This window comes from Arachis stenosperma, chromosome 3, assembly GCF_014773155.1.
Source record: "Arachis stenosperma cultivar V10309 chromosome 3, arast.V10309.gnm1.PFL2, whole genome shotgun sequence".
Taxonomy (NCBI): Eukaryota; Viridiplantae; Streptophyta; class Magnoliopsida; order Fabales; family Fabaceae; genus Arachis; species Arachis stenosperma.
This window is the reverse complement of record NC_080379.1, coordinates 68,678,932-68,694,446: the sequence shown is the minus strand read 5'-3', so window position 1 is coordinate 68,694,446 and position 15,515 is coordinate 68,678,932. Positions and strand designations below refer to the sequence as shown.

Sequence of the window (15,515 nt, the reverse complement as noted above, 5' to 3'; positions counted from 1 at the left end):
CATTTTGATAATATCAATGGCTTTGCACTCTTTTTAGATTCTCTTCTGTATTGCTTGGGAGAGTTGACGTTAGGATTTTTGCTAGTAAAGAATTTTATAAAGTCGCGTTGTAAGTATAGATTTTCAACCAACAGAAATCCTTTGTACAAATGTTTTGGTTGTCACAACTAAACAAACCCTAAAAATTGATAACGAAGTATTTAATCCTCAGGTCGTCTTCTCAAGGAATTGCAGGAGGTATGTTCTTATTATTGGTTATGAGTTTTGTAAATTGGGGTTTTAAAGATGAGGAACAAGTAATTAAATGGCAAGTAAAATAAATAAATAACTGTAAAATAGACTTTTGGCAAGGTGTGAGAAACTGGAATTCTTATCCTAGTTATCCTCATCAATTGTGATGGGAATTGGATTTTTCTCCCACTTTGTTAACCTCTAACTATGAAGGTAAGTTAAGTGAATGAATTAATTCGAATCCTCAAGTCCCAGTCTTTCCTTGGGAAAAGTTAGAGTTATTGGATCTCGAATTAATTCTTGAAGAATTCCAATTTTCAGTCAACAATGAGTTTGATAACTCAAGAGTTACCAATAATCAACCAAAGCCAAAAGGGAATAAAATCTACTTGAATGAATAATAATTTGGATAGAGCCCAAGCTCATAACATATAAGTCTGAAATACCTCAATGCATTAATAAAATAAAATCAATCCAAATATGAAGAATCATAAGCCAAATAAGTAACATCAATAATCAACAATTAAGAAAAGTCGAAATAAAAAGATATTGAACCTGATAAAAAGATGAGATAAAAATATTCCTAAGTTCTAAAAATCCTAATCCTAATCCTAAGAGAGAGGAGAGAACCTCTCTCTCTAAACCTACATCTAAAACTAAAATTATGAATTATGAAAACCTCCTGAGCCTCTGCATGTTCTCTGACTTTAATCTGTGTTTCTGGGCCAAAAACTGGGTTGAAATGTGGCCCAAAATCTCTGACAGTGACTTTTGTAATTCTGCAGATCGCGCACGTCACGCGTCGCGTCGTCCACGCGTTCGTGTCACTTAGCATTTCTCGTACCACACGTGCGCATCGTCTACGCTTTCGTGTCGTTCGTGCAGCTTCCAATCCGCGCGGTCGCATCAGGCACGCGATCGCGTCACTCTGATTTCTTCCATTTCGCGTGGTCGCATGAGCCATGCGACCGCGTGACTTTTCGGTCATCTCCTCAATTCCTTGTATTCCTTCCATCTTTGCACACTTCCTCTTCATTCTCTAAGCCATTCCTACCTATGAAGCCTGAAACACTTAACACACAGATCAAGGCATCGAATGGTAATAAGAGAGGATTAAGATTAGCTAAATTAAGACCAAAGAAGCATGTTTTCAATCATGTAATAATTTTTGGGAGAAAATATAAATGCATGCTAATTATATGAATAAGTGGGTAAAGACCATGATAAAACCACACAATTAAAACATTGTAAACCATAAAATAGTGGTTTATCAACCTCCCCACACTTAAACATTAGCATGTCCTCATGCTAAACTCAAGGAGACCAAATAAATGAGTAGGAAGGGCAAGACTCATGCAATACAACCTATGAATGTGAATGCAACTACATGCTAAAATGATTTTACCTACTTGGTGAAAAAGTAAATAAATCCTTCAAGAATAAATATGAACTGGATTTCACTAATTCAAATCACAAATACAATATAAGTAACTTGCAAGAAGAAGATAGCTCATGAAAGCAGGGAACATAGAATTAAGCATTGAACCCTTACTGGTAGTGTATATCACTCTAACTCTCAAGTGTCTAGGGTCAATTCTCTCAATTCTCTACTAATCTTGCTTTCTCTAGCTTGCTCTTCATCTAACAATCAGCAAAATTTAATGCACCAATACACAAATCAAGAGGTGTTTTAAGGGTTGTAATGGGGTTAGGGTCAAGGTAGGATTGTATTTGGCCAAGTGGACTAAAATCTGAATCCTTAATTAACATAAACTTTCCACCTAACTTAAGACAATCCATTTAATTAAAATGCAAAATCTAACTTCCATTAACTGTGCTTTCCACATGTTCATGCATCCTAAAATTGAGTTTAGTACATATGCATTGATACCAACACTTACTTGGGACATTTTGTCCCCTTTTATTAATTTCTCTTTTCTTTTTCTTTTTCACTTTTTTTCTTTTTATTTATTTATTATTTTTTCTTTTTCTTTTTATTTTTCTCAATGCATATGATTAAAGTTGAATGCAATAATATGTGCTCAACTATTATTTTGCACATTTTCACTAAAATATACAACACCCAATTATTCAAACCAAATATTTTCAAACCCAACTTTCCCACACTTAAATCATGAGCACTTTTACTAGTCTAAGCTAACCAAGGATTCAAATTAAGGACATTATTTTCCGCTTAGAGTTATTAATGAGCTAAAGTAAAGAACAAATGGTATATTAGGCTCAAATTGGTTTGCAAAGGATAATGAAAGGGTAATGCCATATGGGTATGTAAGTTTAGTGAAACAAGGGCCTCAATCATATCAGTGCATGCATACATCAAACAATGGAAATATAGAATTAAGCAAGACAAAGATCACAATTTTAGAGAGAAAAGCACACACCAAAAATAAAATATTGGTTGATAAAATGCAACCAATCAAATAGGCTCAAAATCTCACTGGTTTTGTGTGTTCGAGCTTTAAACCATGTTCCAAAATAAGATTTCTTCAAACAAGTTTTTTTTTTCAAAAAGTTTTATTCAAATTAGTGAAATACTATAAAAATTTCTTGAAAAAGAAAATATCACTTTAACCAAGTGGTAAAATATGTAAAAAAAATCAAACAAACATGTAATCAAATATGCAAATGCAATAATGAATAAACAAAGAAAATAAAACAATGGTGTTGAAAGGAAGAAAATAGCTAACCCATGGAGATCGGTATCGACCTCCCCACACTTAAAGATTGCACCATCCTCGGTGCATGCTAAGATGGGCAGGTGGACGGGTTATTCCAACTGATGCTTCTCTCCAAAGATTGTGCAGATGGACTTGTCTTGTCTCCCCATATAAACGTCTTCCGGTTCCCCTCCGGGTGGCCATCCTGAAAGAAAAAGGGAAGAAAAGTAACCCGGAAATAAAGATAAGAAAGTAAATGAAGTATGGATGGGTTAATGCCAAATGATAAGGGGTCATTTACATGGAAGCTTCAACATGTACGTGAGAAACAATAGAAGCCATGGCATGCCAGTGGTACAAAATGTACAACAATGGGGAAGAGATTGGGTAATGAAAGACAATGTAAGTTCATGTCAATGCAAAAGGAATACAGGTATCATAAAATATTGACATTGACCGAAAAATAGCATTACCCAACATTGTAAAACAAGTCACTAAAAAATTATACCAGAAAAGATACAACAGTTAAATAAGAAAAGCAACACCAAAGGAAAAATAATAAATGTAGAAAAGAAAAGAAAGAAAAATATGCACTAAATTAAAATGCAATGAATGAAATATGCAAATAAAATGAAAGATAAGAAGAATGAGAAAGGAAAGAAGTGAGTAAGAAAGGGGGAGGGAAAAATTAGGATTCGAAGGAAGAAAAGATAACATATTTGGCAAATTAGGATAAGCTGTGCAGCGCAAGCGACGCGGACGCGTGGGGCATGCGGTCACGTGACTTGCGCTTTAAGTTAATCGACGCGGTCACGTCGGTCACGCAGTCGCGTGACACGTTTTATGCTACTGGCGCGAGGGCAGCCTCGCGCTGCACAACTCTCTGTTCAAAATCTTATTTTGACAAATTTTGGGTGACGCGATCGCGTGGTCGACGCGATCGCCTGAGTGGCCAATATGGGGATCTGACGCGGACGCGTGAGCCATGCGTTGCGTGGTAAGGTTGTGCTTTCAGCCAGTCCAGCACCACTCTCGCATAACTTTCGGCTATGAACCCTTTTCACGTCGATTTTTATGGCACGCGGCCACGTTGGTGATGCGGTCGCGTGGGAGGCCAAAGTTCCCACATGACGCGGTCGTGTGAGCGACGCGATCGCGTGTGGTCAAATTATGCTAAAGGCGCGCCTCCAGCAACGCTCTCACGTGACTCTCTATTCAATTCTTTTCTACCCAACGCACTAGTGACGCGGACGCGTCAGCGACGCTGCCGCGTCGCGTGCGTGTTTTTCCTTTTTTTATGCAGTATGCAGAGTGCAATGCTTAATATGAATGCTATGCATGATTCCAGGTTCAATGAAAACTCAAAAGCAGACTAAAATTTAACTGAAAAAATAACGGTCATACCATGGTGGGTTGTCTCCCACCTAGCTCTTTTAGTTAAAGTCCTTAAGTTGGACATTTAGTGAGCTCCTTGTCATGGTGGCTTATGCTTGTACTGATCCAGGAATCTCCACCAATGTTTGCAAATCAAATATCCTCCGGGATCCCAAATCTTGTTTCTGCACCCGTCTTCAAGTTGATTATCATGATTCCATCCGGGTGGTTCAGCTTTAGAATTCTCACTGAAGTAACCAAATAGCTTCCTAGACCCATTAAGCTGAGCTCTATACCAACCTTTGCGTTTAAACTTTGAGTTTCCAACCATAATAAACTTGCAGGACAATTCTTGCCACTAATCATCTTCCTCTTGCTCTTAATGCCACAAAGAGCTCTAAGTTGACCATCCGTCTCCAGTAGCCTATATTCAAGTGGAATTAGGAAGCTAAGGGATATGAATTTTACCCACTTGAATGTTGTGAAGGATGATGGCACTTAGGGGAGGTGTTTGGAATGAACGTGGAAGCTCTACTCCCTTGTGCTCTCCTCTGACAACTTCCACCTCTTTGCAATCTTCTTCAATATCAACCTCTTTCTCTTGGTGGATTTCTTCCAATTCAATCTCTTCTTCTTGTTCACCAAGGGTATGGGAGGTTGTGCTTTTTCTTCTTGAATCTCCATCTTGATCAACCTCTTCCAAGTCTTCAACCATGATATGCCTTGGAGGTTGTACACTCTCTTCAGCATCAATTGCAATCGCCTTGGAAGGAGGCTCTATAACATGATTTTCCCATGGAGGTTCCGCATCTCCTAAGTCTACAACCACTTCTTCTTCTGCAACTATTATGGCTTCCTCCACTTGTTCCAGTACAAAGTCATGCTCCTTATTGTCCACTGGAGTCTCTAGTGTCTCCCTCATGCTACGTTCTTCATTGGATTCTCCACATGAGGCCATGGGAGTCTGTAGGATCTGAACGTCTGGAAGATAATGATTGTTGCTCCAGTTGATGAAGGGTTGCATGAAATTGATCTACTATTTTCTTGAAATGATCCCTTGACTCTTGTTCATCCTTAATGATTACCTTTCCGTGACAACTCCCTTCAATTACTCCTTCATCTTCAAGGGTCTCTCCTACCTTCATCTTTAGTGCCTCCTCTAGCTCCTTATGAAGTGGATTCGCGAAGATGATCATCTCTCTCTTGTTCCATATCAATAGCATCATTGGGATCATCTTGCTCTTGGATTGATGGATGTGGGTGCTCTTCCATGGATGGTGGTGATGGGATGGGTGGATCATTATGTGGTTGAAAAGGAAGTGCACTAGAGCTTGAGGATTGATTGTTGAAGGTTTGGTGGTCCGATTCGGGCGGCGAGAGCTTGTATAGTAGAGTTTAGATCGGTAAATGCTTTCTCCATGGAGGTTTGGGGTGGATAGGAGGGTTCATTGTTGGGAGAAGGGGTTCATAGTAGGAAGGTGGTTCATCTTGATAATGACAAGGAGATGGTGTATATTGAGGTGGTGGTTCTGTGTATGGTTCATTTGGCTCATAAGGTGGTTGGTATGGTGGGTACGGGTTAGGATCGTATGAGGGTGCTTGGTGGTAAAGGGCTCGTGAGTATGGTGGTCCAAAGCTATGTTGAGGAGGTGGTTCATAGGCATATGGAGGTGGTTGTTGCCATGAGGGTTGATTAAATCCTTGTGGCCTTCCCATCTTGATTGTTCCAATCTTGATGCCTGTTTCCATTATAATCTCCTCTTCCTGCAACATAGTTGTAACCAGACTCATAGTCAAAGGGGTGAGAGTTCATAGTAGTAGAAGAAAATAAAAAAAAAACTAACAAAAAGAAAATATTTTGAAAAGATATAATTTTTGAAAAAAATAAGATAGGATTTTGAAAAAGATATGATTTTTTTTAAAAAAAAAAAGATAAGATAAGATAAAAATTTTTAAAATCTGAAATTTTTTTTTTTAAAAATATTTACAATAACCAAAATAAGGCACACGTTTGCAATTCCCCGGCAATGGCGCCATTTTGACGTTAGGATTTTTCCTAGTAAAGAATTTTATAAAGTCGTGCTGTAAGTATAGATTCTGAACCAACAGAAATCCCTTCGTATAAATGTTTTGGTTGTCACAAGTAACAAACTCCTAATAAATTGATAACCGAAGTATTTAAACCTCGGGTCGTCTTCTCAAGGAATTGTAGGGAGGTATGTTCTTATTATTGGTTATGAGTTTTGTAAATTGGGGTTTTAGAGATGAGGAACAAGTAATTTAAATGGCAAGTAAATAAACAAATAACTGTAAAATAAACTTTTGGCAAGGTATGAGAAACTTGAATTCCTATCCTAGTTATCCTTATCAATTGTGATTAGAACTGGATTTTTCTCCACTTTGTTAACCTCTAACTATGAAGGTATGTTAAGTGAATGAATAAATTCGAATCCTCAAGTCCCAGTCTTCCTTAGGAAAAGTTAGAGTTATTGGATCTCGAATTAATTCTTGAAGAATTCCAATTTTCAGTCAACAATGAGTTTGATAACTCAAGAGTTACCAATAATCAACCAAAGCCAAAAGGGAATAAAATCTACTTGAATAAAAATAATTTGGATAGAGCCCAAGCATCAGTAACATATAAGTCTGAAATACCTCAATTGCATTAATAAAATAAAATCAATCCAAATATGAAGAATCATAAGCCAAATAAGTAACATCAATAATCAACAATTAAGAAAAGTCAAATTAAAAAATATTGAACCTGATAAAAAGATGAGAAAAAATATTCCTAAGTTCTAAAAATCCTAATCCTAATCCTAGAGAGAGAGAGAACCTCTCTCTCTAAAAACTACATCTAAAACTAAAATTATGAATTATGAAAACCTCCTGAGTCTCTGCATGTTCCTAACTTTAATCTGTGTTTCTGGGCCGAAAACTGGGTTGAAATGCGGCTCAAAATCTCTGACAGCGACTTTTGTAATTCTGCAGATCGCGCACGTCACGCGTCCGCGTCGTCCACGCGTTCGCGTCACTTAGCATTTCTCATACCACACGTGCGCGTCGTCCATACTTCGCGTCATTCGTGTAGCTTCCAATCCGCGCGGTCGCGTCAGGCACGCGATCGCGTCAGGCATGCGATCGCGTCACTCTGATTTCTTCCATTTCGCGCGGTCGCGTGAGCCATGCGACCGCGCGACTTTTCGCTGGTCATCTCCTCAATTCCTTGTATTCCTTCCATCTTTGCATACTTCCTATTCATTCTCTAAGCCATTCCTGCCTATGAAGCCTGAAACACTTAAACACACAGTTCAAGGCATCAATGGTAATAAGAGAGGATTAAGATTAGCTAAATTAAGACCAAAGAAGCATGTTTTCAATCATGTAATAATTTTTGGGAGGAAATATAAATGCATGCTAATTATATGAATAAGTGGGTAAAGACCATGCTAAAACCACACAATTAAACACATTGTAAACCATAAAATAGTGGTTTATCAAGAGTACTAGGAGGAGTTTCAGTGATTTTCTTACTCAGCTGACCCACTTGTGCCTCCAAGTTTCTAATGGAGGACCTTTTTCATTCATGAAACTTCAAGTGGTCTTAAATAGATCATAGACTATGTTTTCTAAGCTAGAGGGGCTCTGCTCAGAATTCTCTATCTGTTGCTGAGAAGATGATGGAAAAGGCTTGCTATTGCTAAACTTGTTTCTTCCACCATTATTAAGGCCTTGTTGAGGCTTTTGTTGATCCTTCCATGAGAAATTTGGATGATTTCTCCATGAGGGATTATAGGTGTTTCCATAGGGTTCACCCATGTAATTCACCTTTGCCATTGCAGTGTTCTCAGGATCATAAGCTTCTTCTTCAGAAGATGCTTCTTTAGTACGGTTGGATGTATTTTGCAATCCATTCAGACTCTGAGATATCATATTGACTTGTTGGGGTCAAATTTTGTTCTGGGCCAGTATGGCATTCAGAGTATCAATTTCAAGAACTCTCTTCTTCTGAGGCGTCCCATTACTCACAGGATTCCTCTCAGAGGTGTACATGAATTGGTTACTTGCAACAATGTCAATGAGTTCTTGAGCATCTGTAGGCATTTCTTTAGGTGAATGGATCCACCTGCAGAATGGTCCAGTGACATCTTAGAGAACTCAGATAGACCATCATAGAATATATCCAAAATGGTCCACTCTAAAAGCGTGTCAGAAAGACACTTTTTGGTTAACTGCTTGTATCCTTCCCAAGCTTCATAGAGGGATTCACCATCTTTTTGCTTGAAGGTCTGAACATCCACTATTAGCTTGCTCACCTTTTGAGGAGGAAAGAACTTGGCCAAGAAGGCCGTGATCAGCTTATCCCAAGAGTCCAGGCTATCTTTAGGTTGTGAGTCCAACCATTTTCTAGCTCTGTCTCTCACAGCAAAAGGGAAAAGCATGAGCCTGTAGACTTCAGGATCTACTCCATTAGCCTTAACAGTATCACAGATCTACAAGAACTCAGTTAAAAACTGATAGGGATCTTCTGATGGAAGTCTATGAAACTTACAGTTCTATTGCGTTAGAGCAACTAGTTGAGGCTTCAGCTCAAAATTGTTTGCTCCAATGACAGGGATTGAAATGCTTCTTCCATAAAAATTAGTTTTTTCTTCAGAGTCCTTTCAGGTTCAGGATCTGCTTCAGCAAGAATGTTCTTGTCCTTGCTCATGCTCATATGAAAAAGAAGGGAAAAGAAAATAATAATAGGGATCCTCTTTACCACAGTAAAGAGATTCTTTTATGTGAGTAGAAAAAAATAAGAAGAAAATCCGAACACAGGTAGAGGGGAGAAGAGGGTTCGAATTTTGAGTAGAAAAGAAGTGTTAGTAGATAAATAAATAAATAGAAGAAGATGAGAGAGAGGAGTTTTCGAAAATTAATTAAAATAAAAGAAAAATATTTTTTATTTTATTTTAAATTAAAGTTAAAATTCGAATTTATAAAAAGGAATAAAATTTAAATTTAAAATAATTAGTTAAATAAAGATTTTTGGAAAAGAGCGAGGTGATTTTCGAAAATTAGAGAGAGAAAAGTAGTTAGGTGGTTTTAAAAAAGATGAGAAAAGTAAAACAAACAAAATTCAATTAGTTAGTTGAAAAAGATTTGAAAATCATTTTTGAAAAGATAAGGAGTTAGAAAAGATTTTTGAAATTGATTTTGAAAAAAATATGATTGAGATTTGTTTTGAAAAAGATTTGAAAAGGAAATTAAAAAGATTTGATTTCTAAAATTAAAATTGATTACTTGACTAAAAAGAAACTAAAAGATATGATTCTAGAATTTAAAGATTGAACCTTGATGAGCGGATAATTTATACGCTTTTGGCATTGTTTTTAGTATATTTCTAGTAGGATTTAGTTAGTTTTTAGTATATTTTTATTAGTTTTTAGTTAAAATTCACTTTTCTGGACTTTACTATGAGTTTGTGTGTTTTTCTGTAATTTCAGGTATTTTCTGGCTGAAATTGAGGGACCTGAGCAAAAATCTGATTCAGAGACTGAAAAGGACTGCAGATGCTGTTGGATTCTGACCTCCCTGCACTCGAAGTGGATTTTCTGGAGCTACAGAAGCCCAATTGGCGCGCTCTCAACGGCGCTGGAAAGTAGACATCCTGGGCTTTCCAGCAATATATGATAGTCTATACTTTGCCTAAGATTTGATGGCCCAAACCGCCGTTCAAGGTCACCTTCAGAATTCCCAGCGTTAAACGCCGGAACTGGCACCAAAGTGGGAGTTAAACGCCCAAACTGGCACAAAAGCTGGCGTTTAACTCCAAGAAGAGTCTCTACACGAAAATGCTTCAATGCTCAGCCCAAGCACACACCAAGTGGGCCCGGAAGTGGATTTTTATGTCTTTTACTCATCTTTGTAATTCTTAAGCTACTAGTTCCCTATAAATAGGACCTTTTACTATTGTATTTTCAATCTTTTGATCATGTTTTATGATTGAACCCTCTTTGGGAGGCTGGCCATTCGGCCATGCCTAGACCTTGTTTCTTATGTATTTTCAATGGTGGAGTTTCTACACACCATAGATTAAGGTGTGGAGATCTGCTGTACCTCGAGTATTAATGCAATTACTATCGTTCTTCTATTCAATTCAGCTTGTTCTTATTCCAAGATATCACTTGTTCTTCAACTTGATGAATGTGATGATCTGTGACACTCATCATCATTCTCACCTATGAACGTGTGACCGTCAATCACCTCCGTTCTACCTTAAGATTGGGTAGATATCTCTTGGGTTCTTTAACCGGAATCTTCGTGGTATAAGCTAGAACTGATGACTGCATTCAAGAGAATCCGGAAGGTCTAAACCTTGTCTGTGGTATTCTGAGTAGGATTCAATGATTGAATGACTGTGAGCTTCAAACTCGCGATTGTGGGGCATTAGTGACAGACGCAAAAAAGAATCACTGGATTCTATTCCGACATGATCGAGAACCGACAGCTGGATAGCCGTGCCGTGACAGGGTGCGTTGAACATTTCCACTGAGAGGAGGGACTGTAGCCACTGACAATGGTGATGCCCAACATACAACTTGCCATGGAAAGGAGTAAGAAGAGTTGGATGAAGACAGTAGGAAAGCAGAGAGACAGAAGGGACAAAGCATCTCCATTCGCTTATCTGAAATTCTCACCAATGAAATACATAAGTATCTCTATCTTATCTTTATGCTTTATTCATATATCATCCATAACCATTTGAGTCTGCCTGACTGAGATTTACAAGATGACCATAGCTTGCTTCATACCAACAATCTCCGTGGGATCGACCCTTACTCGCGTAAGGTTTATTACTTGGACGACCCAGTGCACTTGCTGGTTAGTTGTGCGAAGTTGTGTTTATGCCATGGTATTGAGCACCAAGTTTTTGGATTCATTACCGGGGATTATTTGAGTTGTGAAAAGAAGTGATCACAATTTCGCATACCAAGTTTTTGGCGCCGTTGCCGGGGATTGTTTCGACTATGGACAACTGAGGGTTCATCTTGTTGCTTAGATTAGGTATTTTTCAGAGTTTTAAGAATGAATTCTAGTGTTTCAAGGTGATGTTCTTATCATCACCAAAGCTGATTGATTCTCATCAATTTAGCTCTTGAATGCAATGTCCTGCTGAAGCTTGGCTATCCATGTCTAATTCCTTTAGACTAAAGCTTTAGACTAGCATTGCAATGATTCCTGGAATTCTCAGTAAGAATTTTGATACCTTATTTTCTTTTCCACTTAATTTTCGAAAAATCCAAAAAAATTTACAAAATCATAAAAACCAAAAAAATATTTTATGTTTCTTGTTGAGTCTAGTGTCTAATTTTAAGTTTGGTGTCTTGCATGCATTGTTTATTTGATCTTAGTTCCATTTTCAAGTTAATAACACAGGGAATTGAAGATTCAGTACATGCAGCAGAGGAATTGTACAGAAAAAGCTGGGGTTCAAAACGCCCACTGAAGAAGGAAAAAACTGGCGTTTAACGCCCAAAAAGGTAGCATTTTGGGCGTTAAACGCCAGAATGGACACCATTCTGGGCGTTTAACGCTAGGATGGCACAAGAGGGAAGATTTTGTTTTTAATTTAAATTTTTTTTCAAGTTTTCAAAGTTTTTCAAAATCAAATCTTTTTCAAATCAAATCTTTTCAATCAAATCCTTTTCAAAATCAATTTCTTTCTTTTCAAAGATACTTGCTAACAATTAATGATTTGATTCAACATTTCAAGTATGTTGCCTTTTCTGTTGAGAAAGGTTTAATGTTTGAATCATATCTTTTCTTGTTAGCCAAGTCATTAATTTTTAAAATCAAATCTTTTTAAATTGTTTTTCAAATCATATCTTCTCAATCACATCTTTTTAAAACCATAACTTTTAAATCACATCTTTTTCAAAAAAGTTTTCAATCATATCTTCAAAATCTTTTTCAAAATGATTTTAAATCTTTAATTAATTTTCGAAAAATCCATTCCCCTCTTCTCACATCCTTCTATTATGGAGTACCACTCCTCCTCAATGCACAATTCGAACTCTATCTCACTAAGTTCGAATTCTTCTACCTCTTCCTTCATTTTTCTGTTCCTCTGACACCTCAAGGAATCTCTATACTGTGACATAGAGGATTCCATATTTTCTTGTTCTTTTCTCTTTCATATGAGCAGGAGCAAAGACAAAAGCATTCTTGTTGAGGCTGACCCTGAACCTGAGAGGACCTTGAAGCGAAAGCTAAGAGAAGCTAAAGCATTCTCTGTAGAGGACCTAACAGAAATCTTCAAAGAAGAACCCATGGCAGCCAAAAACAACAACAATGCCAACAATGCAAGGAAGGTGCTGGGTGACTTTACTACACCTACTCCCGACTTCTATGGGAGAAGCATCTCTATCCCTGCCATTGGAGCAAACAACTTTGAGCTTAAGCCTCAATTAGTTTCTCTAATGCAACAGAATTGCAAGTTCCATGGACTTCCATTGGAAGATCCTCATCAGTTTTTGGATGAATTCTTGCAAATCTGTGACACTGTCAAGACTAATGGGGTTGACCCTGAAGTCTATAGACTTATGCTATTCCCTTTTGCCGTAAGAGACAGAGCTAGGATTTGGTTGGACTCACAACCTAAAGAAAGCCTGAACTCTTGGGAAAAGTTAGTCAATGCCTTCTTGGCAAAGTTCTTTCCACCTAAAAATTGAGTAAGCTTAGAGTGGAAGTCCAAACCTTCAGACAGAAGGAAGGAGAATCCCTCTATGAAGCTTGGGAAAGATACAAACAATTGATCAGAAAGTGTCCTCTGACATGCTTTCTGAATGGAGCATCATAGGTATTTTCTATGATGGTCTGTCTGAACTGTCCAAGATGTCTTTGGATAGCTCTGCTGGAGGATCTCTTCATCTGAAGAAGACGCTGCAGAAGCTCAAGAGCTCATTGAAATGGTTGCAAATAACCAATTCATGTACACTTCTGAAAGAATCTTGTGAACAATGGGACAAATCAGAAGAAAGGAGTTCTTGAGATTGATACTCTGAATGCCATACTGGCTCAGAACAAAATATTGACCCAACAAGTCAATTTGATCTCTCAAAGTCTGTCTGGAATGCAAGCTGCACCAGGCAGTACTAGGATGCTTCGTCTGAAGAAGAAGCTTATGATCCTGAGAACCCTTCAATGGAAGAGGTGAATTACATGGGAGAACCCTATGGAAACACCTATAATTCTTCATGGAAATCATCCAAATTTCTCATGGAAGGATTAACAGAGACCTCGACAAGGTTTCAACAACAATAATGGTGGAAGAACAGGTTTAGCAATGGCAAGCCTTTTCCATCATCTTCTCAGCAACAATAGAGAATTCTAAGCAGAACCACTCTGACTTAGAACCATGGTCTATGATCTAATCAAACCACTCAAAGTTTCATGATTGAAACAAGGTTCTCCATTAGGAATTTGGAGGCACAAGTGGGACAGCTGAGCAAGAAAATTACTGAACTCCCTCCTAGTACTCTTCCAAGCAATACAGAAGAAAATCCAAAGGAGAGTGCAAGGCCATCAACATGGCCGAATTTGGAGAGGAGGAAGAGGCAGTGAACGCCACTGAGGAAGACCTCAATGGACGTCCACTGGCCTCCAATGAGTTCCCTAATGAGGAACTATGGGAATCTGAGGCTCAAAATGAGACCATAGAGATTCCATTGGACTTACTTCTGGCATTCATGAGCTGATGAGTATTTCCTCTGAAGAGGATGAGTATGTCACTGAAGAGCAAGTTGGCAAGTACCTTGGAGCAATCATGAAGCTAAATAACAAGTTATTTGGTAATGAGACTTGGGAGGATGAACCCCTTTGCTCACCAAAGAATGGATGACTTGCCTAGGTAGAAATTACCTCAAAAGAGACAAGATCCTGGGAAGTTTTCAATACCTTGTACCATAGGCACCATGACCATCAAGAAGGCTCTGTGAGACTTAGGGTCAAGTGTAAACCTCATGCCTCTCTGTAATGGAGAAGCTAGGGATCTTTGAGGTGCAAGCTGCAAGAATCTCACTAGAGATGGCAGAAAATTCAAGAAAACAAGCTTATGGACTTGTAGAGGATTTTGGTGAAGATTGAATACCATTACATCCCTGTGATTTCATAGTCCTAGAGACTGGGAAGTGCATGGATGAATCCATCATCCTTGGCAGACCCTTTCTAGCCACAGCAAAGGCTGTGATTGATGTTGATAGAGGTGAATTGATCATTTAAGTGAATGAAGAATCCTTTGTGTTTAAGGCTCAAGGATATCCCTCTATCACCATGGAGAGGAAGCATGAAGAGCTTCTCTCAAAACAGAGCCAACAGAGCCCCCACAGTCAAACTCTAAGTTTGGTGTGGGAGGCCACAACCAACTTCTAAGTTTGGTGTTGAACCACCACATTCAAACTCTAAGTTGGTGTTGGGAGGTTCCAACATTGCTCTGAGTATCTGTGAGGCTCCATGAGAGCCCACTGTCAAGCTACTGACATTAAGAAGCGCTTGTTGGGAGGCAACCCAATGTTATATTTTATCTATTTTTCTTTGTTATTTTATGTTTTCTGTAGGTTGATGATCATGGGAAGTCACAAAATCATTGAAAAAGCAAAACAGAATGAAAAATAGGAAGAAAAATAGCACACCCTGGAGGAAGATCCTGCTGGCGTTTAAACGCCAGTAAGGGTAGCAGTTGGGCGTTTAACGCCCAGTCTGGCACCATTCTGGGCGTTTAACGCCAGAAAAGGGCACCAGACTGGCGTTAAACGCCAGAAAAGGGCAAGCACCTGGCGTTAAATGCCAGAAATGGGCACCAGCCTGGCGTTTAACGCCAGAATTGGCAAAGGGTGCATTTTTTTTGCACGCCACTTGGTGCAGGGTTGAATTTTCCTTGACACCTCAGGATCTGTGGACCCCACAGGATCCCACCTACCCCACCACCTCTCTCTTATTCTTCACCCATTCACCAATCACCTCAACCACTCTTCCCCAAAAACCCTCACCTATCAAATCCCATCTTTCTCTTCACACATCCATCCTTCATAAAACCTCACCTACCTCACCATTCAAATTTAAACCACTTTTCCTCCCAAACCCACCCTCCCATAACCGAACCTACCCCTCTCTTCACCCTATATAAACCCATCTTCACTCCTTCATTTCACACAACCTAAACACCACTTCTCCCCCTTTTGGCCGAAC

The 15,515-nt window shown here is 38.6% G+C and overlaps 1 non-coding gene across 1 annotated transcript; it reads right to left on the bottom strand.

The window, feature by feature from the left end:
* Nucleotides 1-13,002: 13,002 nt before the first annotated feature.
* Nucleotides 13,003-13,105, bottom strand: LOC130971411 (small nucleolar RNA R71). The gene has a single exon (XR_009082632.1). It is a non-coding gene; the product is annotated as a small nucleolar RNA R71 (small nucleolar RNA).
* Between the last annotated feature and the right edge of the window lie 2,410 nt (nucleotides 13,106-15,515).